Source organism: Equus asinus, chromosome 16 (genome assembly GCF_041296235.1).
Source record: "Equus asinus isolate D_3611 breed Donkey chromosome 16, EquAss-T2T_v2, whole genome shotgun sequence".
NCBI classification, from domain to species: domain Eukaryota; kingdom Metazoa; phylum Chordata; class Mammalia; order Perissodactyla; family Equidae; genus Equus; species Equus asinus.
Window position 1 is genome coordinate 30327567 of NC_091805.1, and position 18423 is coordinate 30345989.

Genomic DNA, 18423 nt, shown 5'->3' on the forward strand with positions numbered 1-18423 from the left:
CTTAAAAAAAAAAAAAGTTGAAGGTCAAATCAAAGTACAGAATACTAATCTAAATGAGGCATTTTAAATTAAAAACAGTCAAACTGTAGAAGGGTTTTTGTTATTATTCTAAGTCTTGAAATATTCCTTGCCAAGATCTCATATGGAGCAAACCTGTGCACTGTGCAGCCAGGCGGGGCTGCGCTGTTGGCTCTCCTGCTCACCAAGTGTGTGACTTGGGGGAAATCACTTAACTTCTCTGTGCCTGTGTGGCTGGCCCTGTGCTGCGGGAGGTGTCCAGCACAGTGCCTGGTGGTCAGCACCCACTGGATGGGTGCGTGTTGCCTTTCTCTGAATGCTTTGCGGATCTTGAATGTCATACAAATATATAGAAAACAGATAAAATCAGCTGTGATTCATTGTTTTCTCACGTACCAACTTGTTCTTGTTGGTTTTTAAAAATAATCTTTGTAATAGTTGGAGCACCAACATGTAAGATACAGGAGAAAATGTCTTTAAATGACTAATTTAGAATATTTCTGTGGCATGTAGAATCCTTTTAGGAGTTCAATTCAACAAATGGGATATTTGAGCGAAGGCTACTAAATGAACGAGATTTTCCCTCAAGTGAATTTAATCCATGCTTGTAATCTGGAGAGTTTTAACGCTTTGGAATTCTGCTAATTTTCATAGAAAACCACTGGTTAAAAACAGTTTAGTTGGTTGGGGTGGAAGAATTGGGAAGATGTTGTTTAAGGGCACAAACTTAAGGGTACAAAAAGTAGGTAAGTTCTGGAGACGCAATAGTCAACAATACTGTATCCTAAACTTTAAAGTTGCTAAGAGACTAGATATTCACTGTTCTCAAAACAAAAAAGAAATAACTATGTGAAATGATAAAAGTGTTAGTTAACACTACTGCAGTAATCATGTTGCAATATACAAACATGTTGCACGCCTCAAACTCACACAATGTCATATGTCAATTACATCTCAATAAAAAGTCCCCACAAAGAACAATTTAGCTGGTAAACTCAACAAGAGAAATAAAAATTCAACTCAGAGCAACTGCAAACAATTTTTATAAGTCTCCTAAGAAAATGAGAGGAAACTCATTTCACAGAACTGTTGGTAAGATTAACTTATTATTATTTTCAGAGGGAAAAAGTGTTTTACACAGCATCTTAATCATATGCTCATGTTGATGGAATTAGTAAAGCCTAACAAAGCATTTTTACTCCCCAAATCATAAAACAAGATTTGTGGTTGTCTACAAATGCCTATTGGGCATTACCTACAATGTCACATGATCTTTCCAGCACAAGGTCCACAAAACTTATTAGACATCAGAGAATCTCAGAGTTGAAAGGGTCCCCAGATACACTGTTTAATCATCCGGGCATTTCAGGGACTCTCGACAGACAGACAGACATCCTGTCAGGGCTGTAAGGGTTTGATCAAAGTCATCTGATCTCGGCTCCACCCTTCCTGGAGGCGTGACCACCTGGAACACCATGCACAGAGCTTTGGGAAGACAGAGGGCAGCCTGTTTCAGGTGGGAAGCAATCTTTCTTATGTCTTTCTTAAAGCTCCTATCTACAGTTTAAACCCCATCTGTCTTTCATGGAGAGCTTTTGTTCAGACTTCCTCTTGAGTTACCAGCTACTAAGCTGCTCTCCAGACCAGTCTTCTCTAATCCCCATTGAGTTGCCCCTATAACCTTTCTTCATAGACCCTCAAGGCAGGGTAATAGAAAGAAAATGGGACTGAGAGTCAGGGGGACAGGGTTAAACAAGATGCAAACTAGCTCTGTGACCCTGGACAGCAACAGTAATGATGATCACCACCCCAGCCCTCACCACCACCATTTATTAACAACTCACTGTGGCCAGATATTGTCCTAAACATTTCACATGTATTATTTTAATTAATTCTCCCAGTAATCATGTGAGGCAAGTTTCATTATCCCTTTCTGCAGGATCGGAAACTGAGGCACAGAGAGATTGGGTGAGTTGCTTGGTCCCATGTTTCGGAGGTGGAGGAGTTCTATTGCTTCAGGTCACTTCTTCCTAGGTGACTCAGTCACCGTATGTAGGAAACAGGCAGCCTGGACTCAATGACTTTCCCAGTCAGCTCCAGGATTCTGTAATTCTATGACTCTAATTTGCCTCTAGTTTTGTCTTAAGCCTAAATTACAAGATTGTTCTGAATCCTTTCAGGGTTTAGAATTCTAAAAATCCTATTAATGTGAGGTTTCTCAACAGTGGCATTATTGACATCTTGGACTGGATGATTTTTCATTGTGGGGGCCTGTCCTGTGCATTGTAGGATGTTTAACAGCATCCCTGGCGTCTACCCACAAGATTCCAGTAGTCAAGACAATTAAGAATGTCTTCAGGCACTGCCAAATGTCTACAGTTGAGAGCCACTGTATTAATGTATTCCCTAATCCTTGGGTTATTTGTGTTGATTTTCTCAATCTTTTTTTCCATAGTACAAAACAAAAGAAAACCTACAGCTAAAAAACAATATAAAGATTGCTGGTTGGATCTTGAATTCACAAAAATATTTTCACATTTGTTGTTTTTTTAAAAAAATGTACATGTCCACCCGTGTTCACTTCAATATCTGCTTGGCCTTCTACACACAAGCTGTGAATACACTGATAGAGATGTCTGTATCCAGGAGGAGAAATGACTGAGCGTGGCTGGGAGATGCGTTAACAACCTGCCGTAGACCAGAGGCAGAGACTGTTAAGGTCAAAGTGGAAATTAAAGGTATTTTGTTTGCTTATCTCTGTTGTACCCCTACATTTTGAGGTACCTTACTACAAAGTCCCAGCAACAATAAACCACAAAACCATAAACAAAAGTATTAAAAGAAAAAAAGCAAACTAATCTCAAGGAAAACTTAGGCTAAGGAAAGCTACTTTTAATTAAGCACAGGTTTTAACTCTGCATTTTATGACAGCCTAGGCAAAAAATTTAAAAATTGTGGATTATGGCATTTTCATTATTTAGTGAAGCATACCAGAGAAATTTATTCCAAGCACTGAACAAAAAATAATTTACTTTACAGCCTGGGTAAAGAAAATGTTAAACAATGTAATGGTTGGCGCTGTCTTTTTAATTTTATAAAAAACACAGAAATACTCTTCATGTTTCTATTTCTTAAAATATAAATTCTCAACAAATGCGGGGCCATAGCTCTTACTGTCTCTCTTCTTCACTGCCAGCATATCTCATTTTATTGTGCTTTGCTTTATTGTGCTTCACAGATACTGGATTTTTTACAAATTGAAGGTTTGTACCAACCCACTTCGAGCAGACTATTGGCGCCATTTTTCCAACAGCATGTGCTTACTGCGTGTCTCTGAGTCACATTTTGGTAATTCTTCCAATATTTCAAACTTTTCCACTATTATTATATTTGTTATTTTGATGTTACTATTGTAATTGTTTTGGGGCACCATGAACTCTGCCCATATAAGATGGTGAGCTTAATTGATAAATGTTGTATGTGTTCTGACTGCTCCACCGACCAGCCATGCCCCCATTTTTCCCTCTCTCCTAAGGCCCCCTCATTCCCTGAGATACAATAATATTGAATTAGGCCAATTAATAACCCTACAATGGTCTCTCAATGCTCAAACGAAAGGAAGAGTTGCATGTCTCTCACTTTAAATCAAAAGCTAGAGATGATTAAGCTTAGTGAGGAAGGCATATTGAAAGCCGCAAGAGGACAAAAGCTAGGCCTCTTGCACCAAACAGTTAGCCAAGCTGTGAATGCAATGGAAAAGTTCTTGAAGGAAATTAAAAGTGCTACTCAAGTGAACATATGAATGATAAGAAAGCGAAACAGCCTTATTGTTGATATGGAGAAAGTTTTAGTGGTCTGGATATAAGATCAAACCAGCCACGACATTCCCTTAAGCCAAAGTCTAATCTAGGGAAGGCCCAAACTTTCTTCAATTCTCTAAGGCTGAGACAGGTGAAGAGGCTGTGGGAGCAAATCTGAAGCCAGCAGAGGTTGGTTCATGTGGTTTAAGGAAAGAAGCTGTCTCCAGAACACAAAAGTGCAAGGTGAAGCAGCAAGCGCTGATGCAGAAGCTACAGCAGGTTATCCAGAAGATGTAGTTAAGATAATTAATGAAGGGGGCTACACTAAACAACAAATTTGCAATGTAGATGAAACAGCCTTATATTGGAAGATGATGCCATCGAGGACCTTCATAGCTAGAGAGGAGAAGTCAATGCCTGGTTTCAATGCTTCAAAGGATAGGCTGACTCTCTTGTTAGGGGCTAATGCAGTTGGTGACTTTAAGTTGAAGTCAGCACTCATTCCTTATTCTGAAAATCCTAGAGCCATTAAAAATATGCTAAATCTACTCTGTCTGTGCTCTATAAATGGAACAACAAAGCTTGGACAATAGCACACCTGTTTACAACATAGTTTACTGAATATCTTAAGCCCACTGTTGAGATGTACTTCTCAGAAAAAAGGATTCTTTTCAAAATATTTCGTCACCCAAGAGCCCTGATGGAGATGTACAATGAGATAAATGTTTTCATGTCTGCTAACACAACATTCATTCTGTAGCACATGGATCAAGGAGTAATTCTGACTTTCAAGTCTTATTATTTAAGAAATACATTTTGTAATGCTGTACCTGCCATACATAGTGATACTTCTGATGGATCTGGGCAAAGTAAATTGAAAAATTCTCTGAAAAGAATTCACCATTCTAGATGCCATTAAGAACATTCGGGATTCATGGGTAGAAGTCAAAATATCAACATTAACAGGAGTTTGGAAGAAGTTGATTCCAACCTTTATGGATGACTTTGAAAGGCTGAAGACTTCAGTGGAGGAAGTAACGCAGATGTGGTGGAAACAGCAAGAGAACTAGAATTATAAGTGGAGCCTGAAGATGTGACTGCACTGCCGCAGTCTCCTAACAAAACCTCAACTTGAGGAACTGCTTCTAAATGGATGAGCAAAGAAAGTGGTTTCTTGAGATGGAAACTACTCCTGGTGAAGATGCTGTGAAGACTGTTCCAATGACAACAAAGGATTTAGAATATGACAAACTGAGTTGATAAAGCAGCAGCAGGGTTTGAGAGGATTGACTCCAATTTTGAAAGAAGTTCTACTGTGGGCAAAGTGCTATCACACAGCACTGCATGCTACAGAGAAATCGTTTGTGAAAGGAAGCGTCTATCCACGTGGCAAACTTCATTGTTGTCTTATTTTAAGAAATTGCCGCAGCCATCTCAACCTTCAGCCACCACCACCCTGCTCAGTCAGCAGCTATCAACACTGAGGCAAGACCTGCCACCAGCAAAAAGATTAAGACTCGCTGAAGGCTCAGATGATGGTTAGCAGTTTTTAGCAAGAAAGTATCTTTAAATTAAGGTATGTACATTGTTTTTTTTAGACATAATGCTATTGCACACTTAACAGACTACAGTATAGTGTAAACATAACTTTTATATGCATTGGGAAACCAAAAAATTCATGTGACTCACTTTATTGAGACATTTGCTCTATTGTGGTGGTCTGGAAAGGAACCTGTAATGTCTCTGATGTATGTCTGGGCGTACTTAGTAAGCTCCTTATGGGCAGGGTCAACTTCTAGGAAAGTCTATACTCTGCACTCGGAACAAAATAGGCACTCACGAAATTTTGCTAAGAGGATGAAGGAAGGAAGGGAAGCAGTGAGGGGGTAAGGGAGGAGGGAATCCTTCTTTGTCCATCATATATGGAGTCAAACGCTCCCTTTGCCAGACTCACCCTTGTTTCAAACTCTATCATACATACTTATGATAAACATAATGGCTGTGACTGACAGCTTTTTAATTTTTTTATTTTTCACTATCCCACATCCATTTGCCTTTTCCTCAGGAGAACGATTATACCCCTCGTTCTCAACTTAAGTGCTTGAGTAGAGTTGACTCCACACCCAACTATCAGGAGAGGACAAATGACTCCATTTTGACCAGTCAGAGCATCAAATTCCCTTGGCAAAAGTCACTTGTTCCGGGAAAAGCAAATAATCCAGTGAGGAAACATGAGCCATAGTAGTACATCTGTTGGGGCTGCTGAGAGAGCGGTGCCTTTTCTGCTGCACTGGAACCTAGGAGAGTGTGCGCCTGGCACTGTTAACATCTATCACCTCACCACGTGGAGAGCTTAAGAATGAAGCCATCACAAAGCAGAACAGAGCAGAGCTGAGAGATGAAGACAGGCCAGGTCCCAAAGGTAGCATTTAAGATCCATGAATCCAGCTGTGCCTGAAGGAAACCAGACCTACCCCTAGACTTGCCAGGTATGTGAGGGAATACATTCCACTTTTGCTAAGCTAGTTTGAATCAGGACTTCTGTCACTACCAATTAAAAGTATCCTAACTGACAAAGTACTTTATTTTGTCTAACTCCCTGACTAGCCTCTGATCATCTGCAGTGCCAACTGGTAGGTGTGTAATACGTGCCTACTGGTTAATTAACAAATTAATAAGTAAACTTCTCTGAGAGCAGAAAGTCCAAAAGAAGTACTAAAGATAATATAAGCTATGGGTCTAGAAAACAGAAAGAGGTCAAGGATAATATAAATATGAAGTCATGAGGGTAGATGACCCAGATCAAGGATCAAGAATAGTTAAAAGAGGGTTATTGTTCTGTAGATTTAGGTCACTACAAGTCAAGTCCTGTTGGCTCAAACACAACACTGGCATGTATGAAAAGACATATTGAACTTGGGTAGTCTGAACTCACCCCCTAGCCTAGTGGGAACCCCATACACAGAATATGGGCTAAGATGTCTGCGGTCTGGGCTGGTTTGAAGGTCAGAAACCAGGACGTTGAGGGTGACCCGAGACAGCATGTGAAAGTGAGAGTGAAAGCTAGATGGAGAGTCCACCTAGGGCTGCGATCCAGAGATCAGACAGAGAAGCAGAGTCCCAACTCCGAGGCACTGGCCTGAAAACTAGACTTTCAGACAGCGCCTTGCTAGTGGAGGTAGAGGCTGGAGAGAGCTCACGAACTGCAGCAACACGGCTGCAGGGAAGGTCCACTGAGCTTCCAGGGCCACGGGTGAAGCTGGAGAACCGGAGCCTGCCGTCAGAGCTCAGCTGGCTCAGGCAGGCAGTCTCTGTGGAGGTCACAGGTTCTGTCAGAATCAACACTTCATGGTTTACAGGCTATTGGCTCCACTATGTAGACAGGTACACGGGAAGATGAGGAAGGGCGCAAACACTGAGCTGGACGAACAGTCAGGAGACACGGGAAGAAGAGCTTGGTTGAAAGGCTTAATAGGAAGCAAATCAGGTAAGGTGGGTAGGAATGCACCTTCTTATTTAGAGAAATAAGAAAACCCCAAGGTCACCTGCCAACTTATGCCCAAAAGTGTGTCAAGATGATGAAATAATAATGTTTCCTGCAGCCAGCAAAGCTGCAAAAGACAGTGACAGAGAAGAGATCTTCAGATTTGGCAAAGACTAATGGAAACCTCAGAGATGGCTATTTCAGTACATCTTTGGGCTAAAATACAGGGCAGGGGAGAGTGAGCATGTGGGAGGGGAGCTCAGGTAAGAGCTGGGTGAGCTAAGCAGGGCTGGGGAGAAGGTTTACAGAACGGAACGAATGATCTGTGAACACAAAGATCAGTGGGAACGAACTGGTACTGAGGGAGGACCTGACTACATAGAAAAGGGTGAGTTCCTTCAACACCAGGAGAAAAGAGTAAGAATTCAGAGTATTTAGTTTGAGCTTGGTTTGGAAAAAACTACTGTCTGACAATATGACAAAGAATAAAAAGGGTGGTACAGAAAGTTCGCCCTCAATGGATTTTCTTTTAAATAGTAGTAACTTCTTAACTCAATGTGAAAACTACAGAAAAGTATAAAAAGGGAAGTAATTCTTCCAATCTCGTCAATCTGTTAACATTTTGGTGTATTCTACTCCAACGTTACGTCTTTAGATGTACATTTATATTTTACTATAAATATGTTCATATATGCACACACATAACTGTGAGGGCTTATATGTATAAATATTGTTAAGCTCTTTTCAGTTATATTTTTGTGTGTTGTAAAAAGCTTTTAAAAATCCATAATTTTTAAAGACTAAATATATTTAATCCTATGGATAACTTATAATTCATCTAACTATTCCCTTATTGTTGGAAATTTAGGGTCCTTTTTTTCTTTCACTATTCTAAATCATTCTAAATCAGCCGCTATGAACATCTTCATATATAAATCTGTGACCCCTAAGGTTTTAATTTTGCATTGAACTATGTTCCAGAGTTCTTGCTGAGTGAGAGGTTAGAAGAAACAGCTTCAAGGACTTAAAGTTGGGGAGAGTTTAGTAAAACAACTGTCATGAATCAGGGATGGGCCATGTGGTCTTTTGTTTTGTTTTCTTGTGCCTGTTTGGAATCTGTTTGCGCGATTTCCCATTGTATAAGTTGTGGCAGCAGGCAGAGCCCATCTCTCACAGCACAAGTGAGGTATTCCTTTCCAGGCCCCCTTTGCAGCCGGTGGATGGGCCAGTGACATGGCCAGATGTTTCTGCTTAGATCTGGCCAGGAGCTGGTGGTGCAGAGAAGCAAGGCTGGAGGAGAATCTGTTTTGGTGGTAAAGGTGCCATTGGCAGAGTCTAGTGTCCAGTACCAGTGCTGCCAGCTGCAGCGTTCACTGTCTAGCAGTGGTGGCAGCAGTGTCCCCCCCAAACCAGCTCTGTGGCCATGGAATCTTGGCCATGGAATCTGCTGCTCAGCTCCCACCTCATGCCTCTGTGTTTTTGAATCCTATTTCAGTAGCTTTCCAGGTAAATCTGAGAGCTCTCAATATAGCCTTTCACTAAATCCTTTTTCTGTTTCAATCAGCCAGAGTATATTTCTTTGGTTTGTGACCAAGAACCCTGATTGGAAGAAGACAGACTTTGAGAGCAGCAAATGCAGTTAGAGAAGGAATGGATCATGTCAGAACAGTCATAGGATTTCCTCAGGCAGAGCTAAGAGCACTGGACTGTGAGCACAGGAAGCAGACAGAGTGCAACACGGATGAGGACTACGCAGCAAGAGCCCAGGTGAGTGCTCCAGCCTATGGAAAGGACACACAAAAGGCCTCATCCGAGAGAGGAGGAGTAGCAAGCGCAGTGGGATGAAAGCTTCAGAAAACTGGATAGAGAAGCATCTGAGAGTAATTAGCAGGGTAAGGAAGAAAATGCAGTTGGAGGGCAGGTGGGCTGTAACACATAGAGGCTATACTCAGAGGACCGGAAGGCTGGGGGGAAGCCTGAGGAAAGGCAGCGCTGAACGTCAGCGATCAGCCGAGGTGGACAGCAGGAAGGAAAAGGATGCGTAGCAGATGGGATGACGTATTTGCTTGGCTCAGATTATAATACACTGTATTTCTTTTTTTTGATGCATATTTAATCATTTGAGAAGTAACAGTTAAACAGAAACATCTAGATATCAAGACCAACACGAAATAGGCAAACAAATCCTAAATATTAGAATCACCAACTACTTAGGAACCTCAAGGTCTCTTACAATTCTACTGCAAACACACACGGAGTTTTCAGAGTTGTCTTCATTGTCTATATAGCATTTTGAGGTCTACTTTTCCAGCTATTTCACTACTTCCAGTCCATGGTTCTACAGAGGCATTAGTTGCCTCACTGAACGAACTTGCCACAGTCCATCTAGCTACTTCCCTACTTCTCTTTACCCAGGCACAGCTTTCATTTTCTCTTAAACCATATCAAAAAGGTAAGCAAGTTATTTTTATCTAGGCTAATGCACTCATGTTGTAAGCACAATGAGTTTATTGCTGGCTGCTCAAATATCAGTTACTTGCATTTTGCTTGGTGCTACTTCAAAAAAACTGTTCCCAGTGTAATCAAATAAAGAACAGTAAACTTTGTCCTGTAGGATCTTGTCCAATTGATAAGTTCCCTCTACTGATACCACAACACAGACCACTCCAGTTCAGCCAGAGTATTCTTGCTCATGCTGCCTTCACATAATCCATGAAGAGGCTGAACAACATGGTGCTTACGGGCCAGGGCTTTGCAATCACACAGACCTGAGTTGGATGCTTAACAGCAATGTGACCAGGGACAAACTGCTTATCCATTCCATGTCTCAGTTCCCTCAATTATGGATTCATTCATTCAAGAAATATTTATTGGGGCCGGCTCCGTGGCCGAGTGGTTAAGTTCGCGTGCTCCGCTGCGGCGGCCCAGGGTTCGGATCCTGGGCGGGGACATAGCACCGCTCATCAGGCCATGCTGAGGCATCGTCCCACATCCCACAACTAGAAGGACCTGCAACTAAGATATACAACTGTGTACAGGGGGGGTTTGGGGAGATAAAGCAGAAAAAAAAAAAGATTGGCAACAGTTGTTAGCCCAGGTGCCAGTCTTAAAAAAAAAAAGAAAAAGAAATATTTATCGAGCAAAGACAATATGCCAGGTACTGTTCTGGGGATTAGAAATGTATTAGTGAACAAAATTCTCTGCCCTCACAAAGTTTATATTCCAGTGGGTAGACAGAAACTAACAGATACACATTTAAATATATACTATAAAGCTGGATAAGGGAACAGGGAGATACAGAGGTCAAGGGAGATACAGAGGTCAAAGCAGATCTGGGAGGAGGTGACTTGTGACCAATATCTGATGAAGCGGCATGGCATTCTGGGTAAATCAGCCATCAACTAACACAAGAAGCAGGAAAAACAAGATGTAGAGTTTGTGGACTGACTATAAGTTACTGAGGGCCATTGTAAGGGTTTGGGGGGCTGGGGAGGGGTGGGATCTTGAGACAGATTATAATTTAACAGAGCTGTTACAGCCAGGTGAAACTCCTTCTCAGGGGTTTGAACTTCTCATGGTGAGTAATGCAAAGAAAAACAGATAGGACAAAATGAGAATGGTCCTGACGGTCCTTCCGGGAGGTGGATAATTAGTTCTAATGTATTCTCCTCCTTGGGAGTTTGTAGGGGTAAGGTACAGAATGTTAGGAGTAGGGAGTGGTAATCCAACCAGAAATAAACATGGGGAAAACAGTATCTACTTCATAGTGTTGCTGTGGAGATTAAATAAGATAATACACGTAAAGCATTTAACATAGTCCTTGGCCCATGGTAAAAACTCAATAAACATCAGTTATTATTATAATTCATCCAAAAGTAAAGTAGTATCCTTGTGGCATTTTTCAAACTTGAAGAGCACTGTGTGGTACAAGGCTTGTTCTTCACTCTGTCTCAGACATGGCACTGACCTGGCATGATTTATTCTACCCTTAAGAAAATACATCGGAAGAAGAACCAACCACCCATTTTGGTTTCTTTATCATCCAGTCACATTTCGCCCTGCCTGATCCACTCCAAGCAACACTTATGGGAAAAAGGGACAGAAGGAGCCTGATTACCAGAGCAGTATGGTCTGGGTTTCCAGAGGGTAGATGACTGAAGGATTCTTGAGCTTCCCTGCTCTGGATCTGCAGGGCCTCTGTAGTGTACTTCTCAGCCTGTGGCCAAATAGCCTCAAAAGTCGATGGCCGTAACACGATAAACAAGCCTGATGACATGATGAATAAGCCCCACCTTGTTCATTTCAAAACAAGAGTTGGCTACTTGCCCTTGTATGGGAAACTAGAGTTCCCAAACTTCTTGTGACCATCCTGATTTGTTGGATTTGGGCTGAGCTATAGGGATGGTAGCTAAATAGGTGGCAGAGACACACAGACATGAGGCTCTGATAGCCCTTCTACAACTCACGGCCACCCAACTGTAGTTTCAGTGTCTGTTAGGAAGATCCTACAGACCTAAAGCTCCACACAGCTTGGGCATTCCATGCTTGTTGATGGCACTCCTCCAAGTGGAAGTGCAGAGTAAGAAAGAGCTGAGAGGGGTCAGTGCCCACACTGTGTTGGTGTTTAATTTCCCTGCCCTGATGTTCCATCATAAAAAATAAATACATAGATAAAATTAAAACAATTTGTTTTTTTGTCTAAATGGTTAAGTCACGCCTGCTTTGCATCATCATTAATGATCATTGTCAGGCAAACCAAATATTGTTTTCCTAACCTTTCTGGCTGCTTCTACTTTCAGTTGAGGAAATTGAATCTTTTACTTTTCCTGTTCTCTGGACCAAATGGTCAAGGTGACGATTTCCTGCCTTCTTGGTCTTTTTTTGTTTTCATTGTATTTTCAGCCCTCTGAAATGATTTCACAGAGGTCTCTGAATCCTAGTAATTCAGTATTTTTTCCTTTTGTTTTCCCCACACTCTATACCAAGTGGCCCTCCAGGAAGCACAGATTTCTGGAGACAGATGTAGCCTCAGGGAGTTACTTGGTTCAATCCTCTCCCTCTAGCCTGAGGAGGAAGTGAAAGACCTTGACATTTACAAGGCACCTACTACTTGCTGGGCACAGAGCCTAAGTGGCATTTTGCATAATTACCTCACTTAAACCCTACAATAGCCCTCTGAGGGGGATGTTGTTACCTTCATTTTTCAGACAAGGAAACTAAGGCACAGAGAACTTAAGTAACCTATGGAAGGTCACACAACTAGTTAGCGGTTTAGTTCTGACTCAAACTCAGCTTCTGGAAGACAAGCTGCGGCTCCCTTGTCCCCCATCCTGGTCTGGCACTGTCCTGCATCTGCCAACCAGATGCACTGTTAGCTGGAAAAGGGCTGCAGGCAAGGTAGGCTCCAGGGCAGATATGACACAGGGAGTTTAAATAAAGGTGAAATTCTGGCAATTGTTATTAATATTTTATAGCCTTAACAGAGAAATCAGTGGCAGACTGTAACATGCCACTGGACTAAGATAGATTAGAAAGGCTTTTCAGCAAATAAAATAGGGGAAATAGTTAACATTTTCAAAAGAAAAGGGAGCATCCTTTCTAAACAGGAAGATCTGGCTTGAATTCAAAGCAATTATATAACTCCCGACTTCTGTCAAGGCCCTCTCTGAAGTAGGTAAGTGATATTTTCTTCATGATCACCCCCTAATTTTTTTCACATGTACCTATGTATAAAATTTCTGTCTTGCTGAACTGAAAACCAGTTGGTGGTTTTTCATAGATAATTTGCACACAGATTATTTTTGCAGTATAAAAAAAGCTTTATGAATTTTTCTAGAGGATTACCTGATTCCTTAATTCAGACAAAAGGATACATAAAAACACTTCTTTATGAGATTCTGGTTGTGTGTGTGTCAAAGACAGACATATATACTCAAAGACAGTGAAACAGAGGCAAGAAGACAGAATTCAACAAATGGAAATGCTAGTGCATTTATAGTGCTTGTATCTTAGTGTGTTGGAAGAACACGGGACTCTGGAGCCAAGCTTGGATTCCACACCTTGTAGAAGCTGTCAAGGTTCTCTGAAGAACATGTGCTTCCCTCTGTGCATTCAGGCATTTGAAAATTGTTTCCCCTTCATTGTCCACCATACACTTATCAAAATCCTAGCAATGGTGCACCTGACTCCACCAGTAACTTGCAGAAGCAGAATGACGCTGCTTGTCAAAATCAGGCTATTTTTTCAAGGTTTTTATGGACTTCAAGCTTAGCTGAGTTTGGTTAGGTATGTTTGGCTTCACTAAGGACTCCCCTCTATTACAGGCTCAGAAAACAGAAGCACTGGTAGGAACTGAGAACAGCAAGGAGTCTATCCCAGTTCCATTCAGAGGACCCCGTTAAACCAGCAAGTAGAGAAGTGACTCAATGCTAGTGTTTCTCAGGCCGCCACATCACATTCATCCAGGGCACTTGTCAAAAATGTAGATTCTTTCCAAATCAGACTCTGGTCCAGGGCCCAGGAATATGCACTTTAAACAAGCTCCCAGGTGATGGGTGCAAACTAGAGCTTGTAAACCTCTGCTCTATCCTACAGGAAAGCGGTTGGCAGTCTTCGGATGTGGTACTCCATCTACATTCATTCCTGCAAAAGGGGTCTGTGTGCTAAGGGAGCAAGCCACGGGAGAAGGAGATGTGGGTACTGGTGATCCATCCAAGGCCACTTTCTCTCTCGTCCTGCTCAAAACCACTTTGGAGACACGCAGCCCTGCTGAACTCATCCAGAGGAGCTTTTCAGTGAGCCCGAGGCTCCTAATAGCAGAGAAAGCTGCCAGAAACTGAGGCGCTCAGGAGCCAAGACACCCCTCTCTCTGCTTACTAGACTTAGAGAGTCATCTCTGAGAAAGCACGTCTCCCTGGGAGGAGTCCTATCTCAAGGACTAGAGGTTCGCTCCCTAATTATCTGTTAATACTTGAAAAGGGATTAGTGGACAGCATTCTGAGAAAAAGGACAGCATACAGAAAAGGTACCTGAGGGGTGGAAGGACAGACAGGGACATTAATAAGGAGGTGGCAGGGCAGCATATCTTTTGTCCCTCAAAGTTATCTTAGGGCCAAGGTTCCCCATCCCACCCATGCTAAAGGTGTGCCTCTGCAGCGTGGGGAATGGTCTGCCACATGCTGCTGGCATTACAACTGGTCTTTGGGGAGGGGAGGGCTGGATGAGCAGGGCCTCAATGGTGGGGCTCAGTCTGTCAGTAGCACCAGAGTGACTCCTCTGCCAGAGTCATTGTAAGGGCAGGTTTTAATCCAGCAGGTAATCTGGGAAACATCCTGCATGACCAAAATTTTGTTAAGGAAGAGATTCTTAGCCACTATGGAGAAAATACCAAACCTCCAGGTTTTCTAATTCAAATAGGGAGCCCCCAGTCTCTTGAAACAATAGTTTCTGTCAAACTGTAAATAAGGTAGGATATTTGAGGTACTGACAGTCCAGGGAAAGGGCAGCGATTAGAGCATGGACTCCCAGCCAGACTGCTGGAGAATGAATCCTGGCTCCACCACTTCCTACCTGTGTGATCTTGGGCAAAGTATTTCACCTCTCTGTGTCTCACTTTGCTCATCTGTAAAACGGGGATTCAAGTGGTACTTTCTGCATAGCGTTATAGTGAGGATTAAGTGAGGTGAAGTTTGCAAAGCACTTTTTAGAACTCGGCAAGTCCCTTGTGCATATTTGCTGCTGCTATTTTTCTTAGTCTCTCTGCCTAGGGCTGCCTCACAACAAACACCAAAAGATGGGCCTTAGAGCTGAAGGGGGAACAGAACCCTTGTGTCATCTGTACGGCTGATGTTCTTTCAAGATCAACAGTGGCTCTTTGACTGAATTACAGTCTTCCCTCCTCCCCAAACCCTGCTGGGCCACGGTCCAGGCATTTTCTGTTGGGGCAGCAGGTTCTCAGGTCCTCTTTTAAGAGCCTTTTGAGAGAAAAGGAGGTGGGATGGCGGAAGAATAAACCCTTATTTTGTGCAGTTCAGTTAACAGGGCAAATAACATACACCAAGTTATTTACTGGTAGGGCTTCCCAGGGCAAGATTGGAAACAAAATTCTTTTAGAGAAACAGTCCACTCTGGGGTCTAAAATGGAATTATCTTAACCAGGATTAAATCACACTTCCTGAGTCTGACAGAGCGTTTCCAGGGAGAGTAAGTGCCGGGCAGCCTTTAATGTCACTTGCTCATTGTTGTTCATGACTCCTACCCCCACTGGCTGTCTCACTCCATTCAGTCTCCCCTGCCAGCCCACCATGGTTTGAGTCTCTGAAACAGAGAGCTGGGGCCAAAAACAAAACCAGCTCCCTTTGGTTGGGGGAAATGTTGGCAAAGGGAATTCTGGAGGGTGGAGCAAGGCACTCACACATGTGACAGACGCTAACTTTATATTTGATGCTAATTATAATCAAGTATGTTAAAATCTATGTTGTAATTCTAATAACTACCACTAGCCCATCACTCTGGGTTGTCTCATCTGTAGGACTGTATTTATTCATGAATTCAATAGTTACGTCCTGAGCAGAAGGGGAGCACAGTATATTGATTAGTGTAAGGATAGTGCAGTCTCAGGCTATCTGGGTTTGAATCCTGTCTCTGCCACTTAGTAGCCAGCAGACTTTGGGCAAGTCCATTTTCTCCCTATGCCTCAGTTTTCTTATCTAGAAATCAGAGATAAACAATGGCAGGTAAGGAACTCATAGAGTTGCAGTAAGGATTGAATGAGTTAACACGTGTACAGTATTACAATGATGCCTGGCATTTTTCTTGGCACTGGGGCCTGGGAAGATGAGCAAGCCATCAGGATGCCATCAGTCTAGAAACATGGGATTGCATTCAGCCCCTACTATGCACTTTGCACAAAACGGGTGTCCAACAAAAGTCGCAGGGGAGACGGCAGGAACTGCTGACTCGTTGGCTTTCCAGTGGCGCTGGCTGGTTTAATGGTACAAATAGCTCGGAAAAAACAATGGTTTGTAAATTGCCTCTGAAATATGAACAAAAACTTTTTATCACTTGTCATTAGTTAAACACTCCCCGTTCCAATACTGAGTCTTTAAAAGCTATGAAATGGAGGGAAAAGCTTAAGTCTTTAAACAGATAGAGAAAATATTTTGTCACTGTTTCATGTAATCACTTATAAAACTTAAAGTGTACATTCACCATGATCTGCCCAATAACGTTCTGCTACGAGGGCCACAGAGTGCTATGTCCAATCAATCAAAACCTTTAGATAATATGTAGATATAAAAAGGTGAGAGAAGAACATCATGGATTGTTCTAAAGCCATAAAATCATTCGCCTTTCCTTCCCCTTCCACCTCGCAAGGGTATTACTGATCTTTTCTTATTCACTGTTTTCAGATCCTTGTTTTAAAATCCAAAAGTTCTCGTTACATCCTATAAAAACAGACTAAAAGGAGAGAGCCAAGGGATTGAATTCCCTCCACCCCAGGCAATTTAAGGAAAAAGAATGGAATGTAAAAAACCCAAAGAAAAGAAAGATATAGTCTACAAGACAAAAAACATCTAGCTAGGTATCCAATTAAGTACTTCTGTTAGATCTGTTTTTTGGAAAAACTGAAATAAGCCTTCATATGCTTTATGTGAATGGTAAGACGTAATCAAGCATGAGGCAGAAGAGTCTATAACATCCTGGAATTCTTGAAAACATGTGGCTCCCAAATGTCCCCGACACATTGAGTGACTTCTTCTCCTGTACTCCTTCTTCCTCCTCTCTCTCGCTCTTCCCAGTCAGTGGAAGGCAAACCTCTGTATTGCACCGTACCCGGAGGCTTTAACCTGCCAGCGGGTTTCCTCTCCAGCTCCCTCCTGGGGGCCTGGTCCAGCTGCTCTTAATGGCTGAGTCCATCTCTCCTTTGGCTCCAACTGTCTTTCTCAGGCTGGATTCCCCAGGTTAACCCTCTAATCCTGCTGGGGAAGGGCCTCTGGTAGCACTGCCACCTGAAATACTATTTTAACTTCAGGAAACAGTCCGCTTCCCTGATATATTTCTCTCTTTCCCTCTTCTCATTGAAACCCTGCCAGTTCTTCTTCTACAGCCTCTTCCGTCTGGGCCCTGCCCGTGATCTGCACTACCTGGTGTGGGCCACCTCCCCTGCTCCCTGGTTTACCCAGAGCCGCCTGCCTGCTCTCCCAGCCTCGCCCCCTCCTCCTCTGTTCACTCTCCACAGTGCTGCTACAGGACTTTTTCCTAAAATACAAATCTGATCGAGGTATCATTTATCATCAATGGCTTCCTGCTGCCCTTAAAATAAAGTCCAAATACCCTGAATTAAAAGTTCTTTCCTAAAACTCACTATGCATACTGTTATTCTTCATCACTGTGGTTTCAGGCCACACCTGAATTATTTTCTACGGTAATAGGGAAACTCATGAGTATTGTTCAAGTTAATATAACAATGATAAATGTGAGGAATCACAATGTGTTTTTCAGGTAATAATACCTGTTTGTAGCCATGTATTGTACCTTGGTGACCCTTCAGGTACAACCAGTTTTGTAGTTCTAAAGTAGACTTAATTGTTCCAAATGCTTTCTTTGTCCAAATTAATAGTTTTGTAACACATAAGCCAGGATTAGAAAAGATTTGGCCAGCGTGCTTACTGGAAACCAAAAGCTTTAGGACCAGCATTCCCACTTTTTTTTTTTTAATAGGAGAGAGGAGGGGGAAAATCACCAAATTGTGGTTCAGAAAGACAGAAGAAAGAGAGGGCAACAAAGATACATCAGACCCCTGAATGACCAATTCTACTGCAGGCTGGACCTGATCAAAGAATGACAGTTAACGGGTGCTCATATTTGTAAATATATCTCATTTCATTTTAGTCTCCACAGCCACAATAAGAGAGGGGTATGGTTACCCATATTATAGGTGAGGAGACAGACTAACAACATTTATTTTGCTTCCTATGTAATCACTGGTTAAGCATAATGCTTATAGTTACAGGGGAGTACTCAGCCCTGCTGTTTCCCTGGAGGGAAAGGAACTTCCAGGTCCCAGCAGGGAAGAGTGCAGCTTCTTCTTCTCCATCTGCGAGCTCGACCCTTCCCTAG

General features: G+C 42.3%; 1 protein-coding gene and 1 long non-coding RNA gene across 2 annotated transcripts in view; one reads left to right on the plus strand and one right to left on the minus strand.

Annotated features, from left to right (window-relative positions):
• ALG14 (ALG14 UDP-N-acetylglucosaminyltransferase subunit) overlaps window positions 1-18423 on the minus strand; it is a 90776-nt gene that overhangs the window by 930 nt on the left and 71423 nt on the right. The window lies entirely within an intron of this gene.
• On the plus strand, window positions 10-18178 carry LOC139040390 (uncharacterized). The gene is made up of 3 exons (XR_011494856.1): window positions 10-7305; window positions 8867-9069; window positions 13897-18178. It is a non-coding gene; the product is annotated as an uncharacterized lncRNA (long non-coding RNA).